Here is a 16,734-nt window from a genome sequence, read left to right on the forward strand (position 1 = left end):
TGGGGTTTTTGAACAAAAACAGAACCTGGGTAAGGACAGTTTGGAATTCAGTGAGCCAAAACATGAAGGAAGAATCAGTGAGTGAGAAAGTAAATACAGACAATACGTGTAAGTGTGTCAACAGTTTTTAGGGAAGTACACAGGTTATTAATCTTAGAGAGGAGAGCAAGCACCAGGGAGGGGTGAGCGCATTTAAGTCTTAATTATAGACTGTGCAATCTCCATGTCCAAGGAATCAAAATTCTTAGCTCCATGGATCCTCTTTCCAGTCCACTTGCCAATCAGCTTTCTGGAGCAATTTGGCACAGGAAGGAGTGGGAGAGTGATGAGCAGCCCAGACCCCCCCGCTAGCCACGTTGCACAGTCCCCGGAGGGTCCTTCCAGGGAGCTGGGTCTCTATAGAGTACTCCCAAATCAATCAACTCCCTTTAACCAATCTCTATGCTGAGCCCCATAGTACAGCACCCTTGGGATCCAGCCTATGCATATTCTCCAGGCCCTGCTGGTTCACGCTACCTGGGCTTTACAGTGCTTTACCTTCAATTATGGGGCCCAGCACAGCCTCCATTGGGGCATGCTGTGCTATAACCACAGTGATAGGTCTAAGGGTCAAAAGGGGTGGGGTAGGCACAGACTGAGGAGACGATTCTTGTTATCTTGCAGAGGAGAGAGGTCTCTGTACTATCTCCAGGCTAGAGGGGAGTTCTAGCTCTTCCCAGGAGGTGTGGGCTCCTTTTGCAACTTAGAGGGCCCAGGAGAACCCAGGGATTCAATATTTTAATGGCATCAACACAGATTCCTCTACCCGAGCAGAGCTGGGGATGAGGTGAGGTGAGGGAGGCATCTAGGGGACAAAATTTCAGGACTCGCATACTCCCCGCACATGCACGGACCTGAGAGTCAACACCTCCTTAAATTTTGCACTATAGGCCCCTTGCTTGCCTCACCCTAGCTGCTGCCCTGCATCTAAGTGTCAGGTCCTGTTCCCTTCCAACCAGGAACCTGACTTTGGCATAGAACACTGACCTTGCTTGGTATTTAACCTACTTCAGCAAGGACCCGAGAAGACTGCATAAATTGGCTATTAGGATGGAGCCTCAAAGCATGAGAAAAGTGATGTCTGAACTTAGTGAGGTTCCGATGCCAGAGATGCTGGGAGCAACTGCAGGGAACAAGCTGGAAAGGAGATATGACAGAAGACTCCCAGAAAACCCACCAGATCATCACATTCCATAGGAAGTCCCCTGCAGAAACTGTCTGGATCCTGGAGGATGATGGTAGACCACTCAAACTCAACTAAGCAGCAGCCATTTTTTCCTTCAATTCCTGACATGACATCTTTGTTGGAGAGATGAATAATGTCTCAGGTACATTCTACACAGCCACTGATATGGTGAAGCCATTCCTTTCTAATTCTATCAAAAAAGAAGATCAGAAGCTATTTGCAATGAAATCGAAAGAATAAAAAATATTCCTTTACAGTTTTGCCCCAGGACTATGCTAACTCTTGCACCTTTGGTCATATTATAGTCTGTGGAGATCTGGACATGTCTACACCTAGGCATTCCATAGAATGTCACACTGATATGCGATATAGATGACATCATTCTACTCAGGCCAAATGAGCAAGAATTGACTAGTACATTGCAGACCTTAGTAAGATGCACATCTTCCAGAGGATGACAGATAAAGCCCATGAAGATTCAGAGGCTTGCTACATCAATAAAATGTTTAGGAGTCCAATGGTCAAGGGGTATGCCAGGGCACTTCATTCAAACTAAAGGATCAAATACTGCATCTTGCATCTCCCCCCATGAAGAGGAAAGCCCAAAGGTGAATCCAAGGACCAACTTATAATATTCTCCACTAGCAATGATCATTCTACCATTAGCAGGAGAGGGGATTACCAACAGTGCTAGGTTTTCTGTATAAATAAACATTTGTTGAGGCTCTCCAAAGAACATTCGCAACAAGAAAGAACAGACAACACAAAACTTAATCAAATTTCCAAGCTAGTACATCAGTTAGCTATTCCTGCATAACAAATCTAAAACTTAAGCCACTAAAACTTAGTGGCTTAAGACAACCACCATTTGCTTAGCTTGTGATTCAGTCAGCAACTTGATCCGGGCTCATTTGGATGGGTACCATGATTTTGCCTGGGCTCATTCATACATCTTTGCTCAGCTGAGGAGTCAGCTAAGGATTGGCTAGTTTGGGGTGGCCTCAGCTAGAACATCTTACCTTTGCTTTATGTGTTTGCTCATCCCCAGCAAGCTACTCTGTCTCGTCTTATTCATAAAATATCTGGGCAGGGTTCTAAGAAAGAATAGCCACATGTAAGACCTCTTGAGTTCTCATGCTAGGCTCAGAAAGGGCACATCATGACTTCTGCTGAATTCTATTAGCCAATGCAAGTCACGGGCCAGTAACAGATTCAAAGATAGAGGAAATAGACTCCACCTCTTGAAGGAAGAGTTGCAAAGTCACATTACAAGGAACATGGATACAGGGGAAAGTGAAGGGTTATAGCAGTTTTTGCAGTCTATTAATCTGCTGGATTCTGTATGAATTAACATTTATGAGAGCTCCCAAAGAAGAGCAGCCCGTAAGAGGGTGAGAGAAGTAAGAGCCTGATCAAATTTCTAGACCAGTCTTTTCAAGGCAAGAGTCAGAAATTTCTAAACAGATTTGATGACCCTCCTTAGAAACGCAGCAGGAAAATGTGGCCCCACTCAATCCCTGACCTTTCTCTGTATTCAGTCCTACCCTCTGAAGTGACCTCTGTGTGTCCCTGTCCTCTTTTATAGTCAACTTAGAAATGACTCTATCACTTCTGCCTTCAGAACACAGCAAATTTGTAAACATACTGAAAAAGGTGGACAATGTGTTCAAAAAATTGGAACAAATTTCTATAATCTGCCTGTCACCCTCCTGCATGATTTTTAATGACATTCTTTGCTTCAAAGGAAAATAAAAATAAGGAAGTAATCTGACATATAAACTGCACTTAAATGCTAGTAAGTCTTCACACACAAAGAAAGAAACAATAAGAAAAGAGAAAACCCTAAAAATATTGAGGTCAGGAGCCAAATGCAGCATGTTTTTGAGAATCTAATCCTTCCAGTGAATCTCCCAGACAGCTGTCAGAGTGACTTCGGTGGTGGGGTGGATGAGGTGATAAGACGTGGTACTGCGTAAAGCTCCACCCTAGGCTTCATCGTTGGAGTGTCAGCCATCATCCTTCTCCTTTGTAATGAAACAAAGCACAATTTCTTAAATCCCAAATCCTATTTTTACTTCTATTTGCCAAATTATTTTCTCTGCTCTTACTTTTCCTGATTTTCCTTTGTCTACTCTTTTTTTTTTCTTTTTCCTTCCCCATTAAGGAACAAGGATTTTCAAGCTTTGCTTCCTTATCAAGCTAAAAGTCCACAGAATCAGACCTTTTGGTTTCCCTTTTCCATTTCAAGATATGATGAGGTCAAGTAGATTTGCAGGGTAGCAGAGGTACTCTGAGTTTACTCAATCATGGCTCCAAGAACAGGAATGCGGAAGAAAAAAAAAAGGAAGTAATAAGGCCTCTCCCTGTTCCAATCCCTTTAAAATGTAGATTTAAGAAAAGGTGCTAGGGAGTCAAGCAGGAGGAACTAAAAGAGCTTTTTGATTTCAAACACTGAGCTCAGAGCTTGAACAGAATTTAGAGACCTTCTAGCTGCAAACCAATCTGATCTCTCTAAATTTAAGCACATCCCTTCCTGGGCTCAAGAAAACATTGTCCACAAGAGCACCTACCCTGAGGAGAAGTCTTGGATAGGGATCAATAAGATACTCAAATCAAACTTGCCCTAATGAGTTTTATCTATTAAAAAAAAAAGGACCAAACAATGGGAGGCAGCATAGCATGGTGGTTAAGAGCACAGACCCAAGACATCATGGGTTTGAATCCTGGCTCTACCACTGTTATGGGTTGAATGTGTTCTCACCCTCCAAAATCCACATGTTGAAGTCCTAATCCCTAGCACCTCAGAATGTGACATTATTTGGAGATAGAGTCTTTATAGAAGGTAATCAAATAAAAATGAGGTGATTAGGGTGGGCCTTAATTCAATATAACTGGTGTTCTTATATAAAAAAAAGGAATCTGGACACATAAACAAGCACACAGGGAGACTGCCCTGTGAAGATAAAGACAGAGATTGGGGTGATGTGTCTAAAAGCCAAGGAATGCGAAAGATTGCAGCAACTCCCAGAAGCTGGGGGAGAGCCAGGAACAGATCCTCCCTCACAGCCTCAGAAGGAACCATACCTGCTGACCCCTTGATCTTGGACTTCTGGCCTCCGGAGCTGTGAGAGAATAAATTTCTGTTGTTTAAAGCACCTAGTCCGTGCTACTTTGTCTGGGCAGCCCTGGCGAGGTCACGCAGCCAGTCACCATCTATCTGTGTGACTCTGGCATGGCTTCTCCTTGCCCTGTCTGTCACATGTAGATGACAATAAATGTCTAAGTCAGAGGGTCGTTAGGAACACCACTTAAATAAATTAACATGTGCAAGTGTTTCAAATAGAAGTTGATGCAAAGAAAGAGGTATATGAATTTATTAGTCCATTCTCACGCTGCTATAAGGACATACCAGAGACTGGGTAATTTACAAAGGAAAGAGGTTTAATTGACTCACAGTTCCACAGGGCTGAGGAGGCCTCAGGAAACTTACAATCATGGTGGAAGGGGAAGCAAACATGTCCTTTTTTAAATGGCGGTAGCAAAGAGAAGTGTAGAGCAAAAGGGGTAAAAGCCCCTTATAAAACCAACAGATCTCGCGAGAACTCACTCACTATCACAAGAAAAGCAACATGGGGATAACCGCCCCCATGATTAAATTACCTCCCACCAGGTCCCTCCCATCCATGACATGTGGGGATTATGGGAACTACAATTCAAGATGAGATGTGGGTGGGGACACAGACCAACCATATCAATGAATATTTCTTAAATAAAAAAAATTAAAACCAACATCTGCATGAGTCATTATAGGTATTATTAGTGAATTTGCTTGACTCTTCAGTCAGTGTGGTATTAGAGGGAAAATAAGAAATCCTTTGGAAAGCCAAAATGCCATTGCTTATTCCAAGCATTGTCTACAAATTGTTATAATCAGAGCTATGTTGTTTTCTTTGTTTTTCTTTAAATTGTTCGGATCTGGCAGTGCCCAGGCCTTTAGGTTTCTAATAAATTATTAATCTAGGAGTTAATAATTCATGTTAATTGGTGGTATAAGCCACTTTCTCTGGCAAATGTGAGCAAAGGTCACAACTTTTTAACAGCAAGGGTGAAACCTTTTCTGAGGTTTTTTCCCTCCCCCATGGTCTATCATGGAAATATTAAGATATGAAAGAAAAATTTTAACCAGAGCTGGGAAAGCAAGATAATTCCAAGGATAAAAGTATAGACTGTCAGCCATACTTCCTGGCCAAGCACTGCCTCCATAGCCCTGCTGGAAGAAAACGAGGTCTCCAGGGAATTCAGGGGACTCCAGCCCCACAGGAGCCCACCCAAGAAGGACACAGCCATGCAGGTTTGTAAACCTTTGACAAGACAACTTATAATCATTAAACATGTTGACTCGTTGATCAAAAAAGTTTTTTTTTTTTGTTTTTTTTTTTTTCAGAAAATAAAAGAAGGCATTTGAGAGATTAGCTCACCAATGGGATTTTTCACATAGAATGATAATTTTCCTAAATTACAAGGCACAGGCTTAAGAATAGAGAACATCCATTCATACTGGGTGACAGCCATAGAATGCTAAGCAAACCCCTTCCACCACTGACTTCTTTGATTTTAATTAATGTATATATGCTCCGCCTTTTTGTTTCCAGAAAGAATTTCAGGTAATTCCTGATTGCAGGCCACAGAAGCCAAGAAATAAAAGACTTCTTACCCGAACTAATGTGCCTTTACTTTCCAGCTCATGGATTTGCCCCTAGATCTGTGAAGCAGCCACAAGTGGCCTAGATGTTCTGGGTGTTTTATACCTTTTTTGGCCTTAATGCTTATTTGCAAGGTTCATGTCAAGTTACAGGCTGATGTGATGAAATGACTTTTTCCCATTTGGAAAATAAGACTATTCTTAGTAGCTTGTTTCAGTCTTGATTAAAAGACAGATGTAAAATATGCAAAGAATGATGTCTGAAGACTTAAAGATAAAATTTACATGGAAGCCACTCATTTAAAGAGATTCAGTCAGCTCCTCCAGCTCTTGTTTTTCTAAAGAAAATTTGAATAGCATATGCTTTTCATTGTGCTCTTTTTCAGCCATTTACATATTGGGGAAATACATATTTGGCAACTGGTCCTATTTTTAGGAGTCCTTGAAACTTGCCCTTTGAAAATGTTTTCATTTTTGGCACATATGTGTGTCTTAAGCAGAATGAAAACACAAAGCAAAAAAGAAAAATATGTACAAAAAGGAATGATTTTTCCAGCCCCATGTAGCACAATAAGAAAGCAATCATTCAGTTGTGACTTTAAAAAATGGATTCTTGCCTGGATTTTCCAACGATTTCCTTCTAAATGAGCGTTTCTCTGCAGAACTGAACTAATGTAAAGAGACAGTTTGTTCCAGTGCCAGAAATGAACCAGCAAAAAAAAAAGGACGGAGGCTCTATTTTCATAGGAGGAAGTTAACAAAATAATACCCACTCTGTTTCTCTGCAGCCTCTTGTGTCAATTCAGAAGAAAGTGCCATATGCCCATTGCGTGATTTGAAGCGTGTTTTCCCAGCCTGACTCTTGGTCACCACTCGTTCTGTTATTTGCAGTCAGTAACAAAGATTCATCCTTGTGTCCATCACGCAGCAAGGAGAATCTTTGTCACTTAGTGTAATTAATAGCTGGACCTCGCAAGGGAAGGTGGGAGAAGGAAGCTGTTCATGCATAGACCTGGATAAATTCGGAACAGACTTTGGGGATCCTTGCTGCCTTTTGACCAATTAAGATGCCAGAGCCCCAGCAGAAGAGGAAATAAGGTAAACAAAGTGTTTTCTCTGAGGCTGTGTGTGTTATAACCCCAAGCTCTGTAACTGTGGTTCAGGAGAGCTCTCTAACTTTCCCTATCAAGCCAGATGACCATCAAGGACTCCCCTCTACGTCTATGTCCTATTTCAGTGTATCCTTCCCACTCTTCTTCCACCACACTGTCTTCACCAGCCTCTAGATAGATACCACTATAGGATAAAAATCAAAAAGAGAGGCCTAATGTTTGATGAGTGCCTCCCCTAGACTATGTGGTTAAATCACTTAGCAAGCTTTCAGTGAATGTGTAATGGGCCCTGTTTTCAAAATGAGAGGACTGAAAAGAGGTTTGGAGAGGCCACCGCTGAGGTTAGGCTCAGGGAACAGACAGAAATAGCCGAATCAGGACCACATCAAGGGCTCTCTAATGCCAGGATTCTTAGCTCACTTTTCCCTGTATTGTGATCTTTTCTTTCACTTTCTTTTTTTGTTTTAATAGAGATGGGGTCTTGTTATGTTTCCCAGGCTGGTCTTGAACTCCTGGCCTCAAGCAATCCTCCTGTCTTGGCCTCCCAAAGTGCTGAGGTTGCAGGCGTGAGCCACTGCATCCAGCCTCCTTAACTTTCTGAACTCCTACTTATTTATTTTTGTGACCCTACTTCTTTTATCTTTCTCCTCCTATACAAAAATGGCTGGATGGATTCCACTTGTCCCTGAGCCTTTAAATTCCTGCCCTCCATACCTGAAGAAATCCAATTTATCTCTCAGTTTCAGAGATCTCCTAAATACTAATAGTTCCTCACCATCATCTCACTTGCAATCCGTGCATCTCAGAGTTCCCTTCCCAGAGGCCATTTTTTTTGCCTTTAATTCGCAAATGCATACAATTCTAGGATCCATGAGATTTTTTTCCTGCTATTTCTGCCCAAGGAGAAAGCAAACACATACTGCTGCATTTGCCATCCCCGGTCCATAATCTCTCTGATCTTTCTTCACCTTTAAAAATCTCACCTCATGTATCTTTTCTTAGGCTCATCCCACAAATATTCAGGTTATTTTCCCCAGGCTTCCTCTCACCTCTCTCCTTGTGGCTACATTGGCGAGGAGTGTCCAGCCTCATTCATGAGGGGGTCGGGTCTCCTTTCCCTGCCCTGTTGCTTTCCACGGTGGAACCAGCATCCTCCCTGACTCCCTGCCCCTCCTCAGGAACCACGACTCCCTGTCGCCCTCCTCTGAACAGGACTGTTCTCCATCCATCCTCCTCCCTGCTCAGACCTCTATCCATAGCACTGTTTCTAAACCTCCAGCTCCCTCTCCCTCATCCCATCTGTGTTAGTCTGTTTTCACACTGCTGATAAAGACATACCTGAAACTGGGCAATTTACAAAAGGAAGATGTTTAATTGGACTCACAGTTCCACGTAGCTGGGGAGGCCTCACAATCATGATGGAAGGCAAAGAGGAGCAAGACACATCTTACTCCGCGGATGGCAGCAGGCAAACAGAGAGCTTGTGCAGAGAAACTCCTGTTTTTAAAACCATCAGACCTTGTCAGACTCATTCACTGCCATGAGAACAGCACAGGAAAGACTGGCCCCCTTAATACAATCACCTCCCACTGGGGTCCTCCCATGACGTGTGGGAATTGTGAGAGTTACAATTCAAGATGAGATTTGGGTGGGGACACAGCCAAACCATAGCACCATCTTTTCAAGGATCCTTTTCCACACATCTCACAGGGTCTGCTCCTGTCCTAGCCGGCTGAACAGTCATCCTAGGCCTCCAAAGTATTGCCAGTCAATGTTCATAGCTCTCTTTAACCAATTTGGGAACTCGTCACTGCCCCTGAAACCCACCTGCTTCATGATAGGCTGCAGCAATGACAATTTTGGAGACCCAGCCCCTCCATGAGTTTGTTCTGATTTGGGGTGTGCCCATTTGTGCTCTACCTAAGCTCCTAAGGATAGGGACTCCTGTTAGTCTTAGTGACTCTATGTGTATAATAAATTATAATGCTACAAATGGGCTTAAATTCTAATTTTTTTTTTTTTTTTTTTTGAGACTGAGTCTTGCTCTGACACCAGCCTGGAGTGCAGTGGTGAGATCTCGGCTCACTGCAGCCTCCATCTCCTGGGTTCAAGCGATTCTCATGCCTCAGGTTCCCAAGTAGCTGGGATTACAGGCACACACCACCACGCCTGACTAATTTTTGTATTTTCAGTAGAGACGGGGTTTCACCATATTGGCCAGGATGGTCTCTATCTCCTGACCTCGTTATCTGCGCACCTCAGCCTCCCAAAGTGCTGGGATTACAGGCATGAGCCACCGCACCCAGCCTAAATTCTAATTCTTTAGATATGTAGAAAGCATAGTCATTCCTTCCAAGTCCATGAAAGTGCCTTGCCCACAACATGTGTGTTATTTTTCAATCCAAGGTACTCTGCTGAAAGTTCAGACCAGCATGGCAAGCTGTGCGAGCACAATTTAAATTCCTACCACATCACAGCATTTTGGCTGATGTGTTCCTAAGTATTTAAGTCACTGAACATTCCCGTCTTCCCACACGACACCACCAATTTTGCCTTAAGGGAAACCTAAATGCAGATTCCTGTGACCTGGAGTGGACAAGATAGAGAGTTAGTTCCTGCTGTGATCCTACTATCTTCCATCTACCAGAAATCTACCAGAAAGTAAGCTAAAACTTAGGAGCAGTGGGAAATGAAGCAAGGCTGCCCTCAAGCCCATTTGTCTGGCCAAGACCTCTCTGCAAGTCCTAGACTGAACTGCCTTCCAGATGTCCACCAAGATAAAAAATGTCACTACTTCAGGCCAATTTCTTTGCTTCCTCCCCACAGGTGAAACCAGAGACCTGGGAGTTACCCTGGACTCCTTCCCTTAAATGATCCCTCCCGCACAGTCCAAGTCCTGTCCATCTCTTGCTGAACAGATCACCTAAAGTCACCTGAGCCTGTCCTCTGCTCTCTGTCCCCATCACATCCTCTTCAGTATAGAATTGGGAATGGGATTGCAGTCCCTTCACTGCCTTTTACCTGCACCCTAGGAGTATTTACCCTTCACCAACTCTCTGTTGCTTACACCATCAACTTGTGGAGAGCTCTGGGCCTGAGAGATGGATGTAGGGGTGACTAGAACCTCAGTTCTCACTCAGCCCCTTTGTCACTCACTCTCTGCCTCAGCTTTCACAGCTTAACAAAGACCGATGCAGCCTTCCGGTAGACCCATAAATGGAAGCTATCAGGACCATGGCAGAAGCTGATTCACATTCCATGGGGGCATGCAAGGTTTTCCAAGACCCAGCCTCCTCTGCGTTTTAATTTGTAGAAATACTGGACTGTCTGTAGTTCCCCAAACTCACCAGCCTTTGCACGTGTGCTCCCAGCACAAAGCTGCTTCCCACATCCCCTCAGCTCCATACAACCCCTCCGCATTACTCATAGAGGAAAATCTATTTACAGATTTTGCTTGCTCAGATGCAACAGCCCCTAGGATGGCCTTCTGATTTCAACTACCTCCTCCTTATCCCTGTCTTAGTCTGCTCCAGCTGCCATAGCAAATACTACAGACCCAATCGCTTAAACATCTGAGATTTATCTTCTCACAGTTCTGGAGGTCGGAAGTCTAAGAGCAGGTTCCTGGTAATGGCTCTCTTTCTGGCTTGTAAATGGCAAGTCCTCACCATGTCCTCAGGTAACCTTTCCTCAGGGCCTGTCCACACAGACAGAGAGAGATCTCTGGTGTATCTTTCTCTTCTTTGTTTTTTTAACTGGTAACCAATTTATTAAAATAGTTGACTTAAATATCTGCAATGATGGCTTCAACCTCAAGTCCTCGCTCAATACTGATGGAAGTCATCCGCTCAACAATCTCAGAAGGGCTGTGCAAGTCAATGAGTGGCTTGTGGATTCTCACCTGGAAATGATCCCATGTCTTAGAACCTTCACCTCAAGGAGTTTTTCTTGTAGTATTTCTCAAAGTCTTGGTAGGCATTCTAACCGATCCTTTCACTTTGGGATTCTTTTCCTTTGCTCCTCTGTTCAAGTCAGCACACATTTCTCCAGAGATTTTATGTGGCAGCTCATTAGCGTGATTCAAATTCAGCAAATCACCACCTCCAGCTCCATGGGTGCTTTTCCGGGATCTTTAAAAGCCATGGCTGCAGCACAGCTTCTTGACTGACTTGTTTGTTGGCAAGAGTGAACAGTGGTGAATCAGGAGCAAAAAGCTATTCTTTTTTTTTCCCCCACAGGTTATTGGGGAACAGGTGGTGGTAGGTTACATGAGTAAGTTATTTAGTGGTGATTTGTGAGATTTTGATACACCCATCACCCAAGCAGTATACACTGCATTCAGTTTGTAGTCTTTTATCCCTCACCCCTTTCCCACCCTTTCCCCACTGAGTCCTCAAAGTCTACTGTGTCATTCTCATGCCTCTGCATCCTCATAGCTCAGCTCCCACTTATGAGTGAGATCATATGATGTTTGGTTTTCTGCTCCTGAGTTATTTCACTTTTAGTCTCTAATCTCACCCAGGTTGCAGCAAATGCCACTAATTCATTCCTTTTCATGGCTGAGTAATATTCTTTCTCTTCTTAGAAGGCCACCAATCCTATCAGAGTAGGACCCCACCCTTATGACCGCATTAAACCTTAACCTCCTAAAAGCCCTACATCCAAATACAGTAATTCACAGCTTCAAGAGAGGAATTCTGAAGAACACAATTTGGTCCATAGCAACCCATACTCCAAATTCTCTGATAGAACAAAACACATTACCTACATACAGAAGAAAAATGACTTTCCTTGACTTGAGTACTCTACAAATTAGTTTGTTTAGTGTTTTATTATAAAAGTTATTATTTGCAATCTATCTTACTATAATTGCACTATGTTCCATTATTATTTTTTGATAAGTAGAAATGCAATATGTTTGCACGTATGTGTTTTAATTGGTAACTTATGAAACTAGTAATAGCTGGCTATTTTTTACCTAAATATGTCCATTTTGTAGAGTTAAATCTAATATATGTATGTGTGTAATTTATCTTTATACATTGATCAACCAGATAAACTTGTAAATTAACTTTTATTTGCTACGTGCATTATTCATTCCAAAAATTCTAACAAAAAAGGTCAAAACAATCCACATGATTATGTAAACATCAAACTATATTTTATGAAACTACAGAAGTTTCACTGTTGCCATCAATCTGTGAGTCACAGCAGGAAAAGGAATTGATGGGCTGATAAGGGTCCACTTTACCTGCTTTTGAAGGAACCACACCTCTTCTCTTTCATGAATTATTAAAATCGAGATATAAAAGTTGCCATTCTGGAAATGGACGGATGCTGTTAGCTGTCATGTGACAAGTAAGGTTTTATTTATTTTTAGCTCACAATTCCCTCTCACATACATACTGAGAGACTGAAAAAAATGCTGGGGATCATTAAACATGACTGGTTTTATGGTATCTAACTATATCTTCAATGTTTACTAAGACTAAAATTTAATCTTTAATCTCAATTATATTACACATCATGAATAATGTGGACCTGTATTCCAGCTCCTGATTTCTTATGAAGTCAGTCTACAAAATAATCAAATTAATTTATAGAAGTTACCCAGGAAAAATGGTTTGATGACTATGGTTACATCTCACTTGCTTAACTTATTCAGTGTTAAGCTTAATTTCCACAAGAGGTTGGAGCTACTAAGAGTTGTTTGTTAAGAAGCTGTGAAAAGAGCATACTTAGGTGGTCCCACACCAAACCAGACTGTGAGCCCCAGAAATGGACATGAGAGGCCTTACCAGACCTTCTTCTCCTTTACGGCCATTTCCTAAAGCAAAAATCAAAAGTCTGCATTACCCATGAGTTGAACCATCCTGTGCATACAAAATGGCCACTCAGAAGGATTACGTAAAAGCTGCCATTCCTTTCTAATAGAAATGATTTTGTGCACTGATGAGTCAGCAATTCATCCACATTATATCCCAGAGGACTAATTTCTGCAGCTAGAGAACTGGAAAACCTCAGCATTTTTCAGGGAGTCCAGAAACACTATCCTATAGCTCTCCCTGCACCATCCTATCCTCCTCCTTGCCCAGAGCCACTGACGAGTCAGTGATAAAAGACTCCGTCTTCACCTCAACTTGGATTTCATTTTTACTCTCCACTCCCTTAGACTTGAGGTTCTAGAACATTCCTTGCTTTTCAGACTACCTTCAACTTGATCCAAGATTCAAACACCAGTTTCCCTGGTGTTTTTCTTATTCTCAGAAACATATTCTCTGCTAGACTATATAACCATTAACTCCACACATTCTAAATTCTCAAAAAAAAAAAAAAAAAAAGAGACAGGGTCTCTGTCGCCCAGGCTGGACTTGAACCCTAGGCCCAAGTGATCATTCCACCTAAGCTTCCCAAGTAGCTGGAACTATAGGTGACTCCACGCATTCTGAAGAGGAAGCTAGCATCCTCCCTACACAGCCCATTTTTGGTCCTATTATAGTTCTACCTTTTTTATAAATGATAAACTGATAACAGCTTCAAGAAACAAGTAAACTTTGAAAGATTGCAAAGAAACCCTTCCCTTAACCCTCCTCCATCTCCCCTCCATACATTCACCTTATTTTCCAGAGCCTGCTCTCCTCAACTACCTCACTCCAATTTACCACACTTTGGCTTCTGAAGAAAGCCAATGTGTGGAAGCCAATGTGTGGTAAATTGCTCATTGCTAACTGAGGTGTATTTAAGTTTGCATAGTAACAATTATGAGCAGTATTTCATACATTCTTAGTAGTCAGAGAAGCCTTCCTGCGAATGACCACCACTCTTCCACCTCTTTTTCCCCTCCTCTCCCACCCATGCACACATCACTTTCTGTTTATGGAACTCATAAAAACATGTAGCAAGCTGAATCTAAAAAGTCCCTGGTCCCTCCTAAAGAGGTCTGTTATAAAGAATGGAAGAAACAGCCAAAGAAGCTATTGCCAATGAAAAGAGAGACCTCAAACCTTAATATTGTTTCCCATTTCTTTGCTCAACACATTGGAAGAGATTTTATGGGTTTTGTTTTTCCAGTACAGTTGACTCTTGCACAATATGGATATGAACTATGCAGGTTCATTTATACAGACTCTTTTTCAGTAAAAGTTACACTGAACAAGCCTCCTCTCCTGACTCTCCTTCCACCTCCTCCATCTCTGCTGCCTCTGCCCCTCTTGAGACAGCAAGGCCAACCCCTCCATTTCCTCCTCATCAGCCTACTCAACATGAACATGATGAAGATGAAGACCTTTATGATGATCCACTTCCACTCAATTAATAGTAAATGTATTTCATCTACCTTTTTCTTAATAACATTTTCTTTTCTCTAGCTTACTTTATTGTGAGAATGCAGTATATAATATATATATATAACATATAAAATATGTGCTAATTGACTGTCTGTGTTATCAGCAAGGCTTCCAGCCAACAGTAAGCTATTGGTTAAGTTTTTGAGGAGCTGGCTATTGGTGAAGTTATACATGGATTTTCAACTGCATTGGTAGGGGGGTGGGGGTCAGCATCCCTAACCACTACATTGTTCAAGGATCAATTATAATTTCTTTGCTGTGCCCAAAATTTGAGAGGTACTTAAAACTGCTAGTAGAATTTTTCCTGTGTAAAAATACGTGGCATTTGTCTGAGAAAACCAAACCTGGGAAAGCACAGGTTCAATCTGACTTCCAAAAGGGTGTGCTTTCCCATCTGTACACTAAAAGATTTCCCTGTAATTCCATTTGCTGGTGCCTGCACATTTTTCAAATTAAACTTGAGGAAGGAAGAGAACACTTGTCCTTGAGAAGTTTATAGCAACAGAAGCACCAGAATAGAAACTTTAGATAACTTAGAAAAATTAAACACCTCTAAACAGCACCCCAAAAAAGTTAGCCATTTTTAAGATATGAACATTTTATTTTTTCTTAATTACAGCATTGAATATCATAAGTAGATCAAGTGTGTTTGCTCCTGTTATTAAGAACAAGAAAGGAAGATTGGCCAGGCACGGTAGCTCATGCCTGTAATCCCAACATTTTGAGAGGCCGAGACGGGTGGATCACTTGAGGTCAAGAGTTCAAGGCCAGCCTGACCAACATGGTGAAACCCCGTTTCTACTAAAAACACAAAAATTAGCTGGGCATGGTGGCAGGCACCTGTAATCGCAGCTACTCGGGAGGCTGAGGCAGGAGAATCACTTGAACCGGGGAGGCGGAGGTTGCAGTGAGCCAAGATCGCGCCATTGCACTCCAGCCTGGGCCACAGAGCAAGACTTTGTCTCAAAAAAAAAAAAAAAAAGATTATCCTTCTAGTGCTTGAAAGTGCTCTGCCCTTTAAAAAATATACCTTACAGAGACTAGAGACATATAACTAAATGCAATGTTAGACTGAGTCCTTATTGAAGGAAAAAAAAGTGTTATAAGTACATTGTTGGGTCAATTAACAAAACTGGAATATGGACAGTAGATTAGAGTATTATATTGATGCAAAATTTACCAAAGTTGATAAGTGCACTACAGCTGTGCAAAAAAATAAATATTCCTAGTCTTAGGAAATACACACTGAGGGATTTAGGGGTAAAGGGTCATGGTGTATGCAACTTGCTTGCAAAGGAGACAAATATATTGTTTCTATGTTATGCATACATGTATATGTGTATGTATGGAAAGAGAGAGCAAATGATAAAGCCAATGGAATAAAATGTCCACAACAGGTGATTCTGGATAAAGGGTATTTGTTGTGCTTCTCAATATTTTTACTATTGCATTTTTCTGTAATTTGAAATGAGTTCCACACTAAAAGTTTAACAAATATACATCTTACAGTTTGAAATTATGTTTTAAAGAAAAGTTTGAAAGCAGAGAGAAAAAAGGGGGAAAAAACAGGTAAAAAATTAATTTCGGGAAAATAATTATCCACACATCTAGGTGGCTTCTTCGCATCTTCTGAGACAGGTCAGCATCATAGATGCCTACTGTACTCCAGTCCACAGCCTCATTCTTATCTCTCCAGTCTTCCTGATCAGGAAACAGCTTCAAAGGGCAGTCAGGTTGGCTCAAAAAATCCACAGAAAAAATGGGTGAAAATGAGTATCTTGGAAATGGTGTGTTGCATCCTCTTGGTCTTGAGCACTCCGCCTCCTCGTGCTGCTCCTGGAGCCGCCACTGAATCAGGCAAACTCATTTCTTTTCTTTCATTTTTTTTTTGTTTTGTTTTGGTTTGGTTTTTGATTTTTGTTTTTTGTTTTTTCTTTTTGTTTTTGTTTTTTTTTTTTGAGATGGAGACTTGCTCTGTTGCCCAGGCTGGAGTACCATGGTGTGATCTTGGCTCACTGCAACCTCTGCCTCCAGAGTTCAAGTGATTCTCCTGCCTCAGCCTCCCAAGTCACCGGGCTAAAGGTGCCCACCACCACGCCTGGCTAACTGTTGTGTTTTTAGTAGAAACTAGGTTTACCAAGGCTGGTCTCGAACTCCTGACCTCAGGTGATCCGCCCGCTTCAGACTCCCAAAGTGCTGGAATTACAGGTGAGGCAAACACATTTCTTTGCCAGACCTCTAGGGGGAACTCCTTGGGATTGAAGCTCAAAGGCATGAAGCTTTGAATTTCTCTGTCAATGTTACAAAACTTAAAACCCCCTTCGAAATAGATGGCTATGCTGCAGACCA

General features: G+C 42.0%; 1 pseudogene; it reads right to left on the minus strand.

Annotated features, from left to right (window-relative positions):
- Positions 1-10,823: 10,823 nt before the first annotated feature.
- On the minus strand, positions 10,824-11,182 carry LOC112130462 (small ribosomal subunit protein uS10-like; annotated as a pseudogene).
- Between the last annotated feature and the right edge of the window lie 5,552 nt (positions 11,183-16,734).

Source organism: Pongo abelii, chromosome 22, assembly GCF_028885655.2.
Source record: "Pongo abelii isolate AG06213 chromosome 22, NHGRI_mPonAbe1-v2.0_pri, whole genome shotgun sequence".
NCBI lineage: Eukaryota > Metazoa > Chordata > Mammalia > Primates > Hominidae > Pongo > Pongo abelii.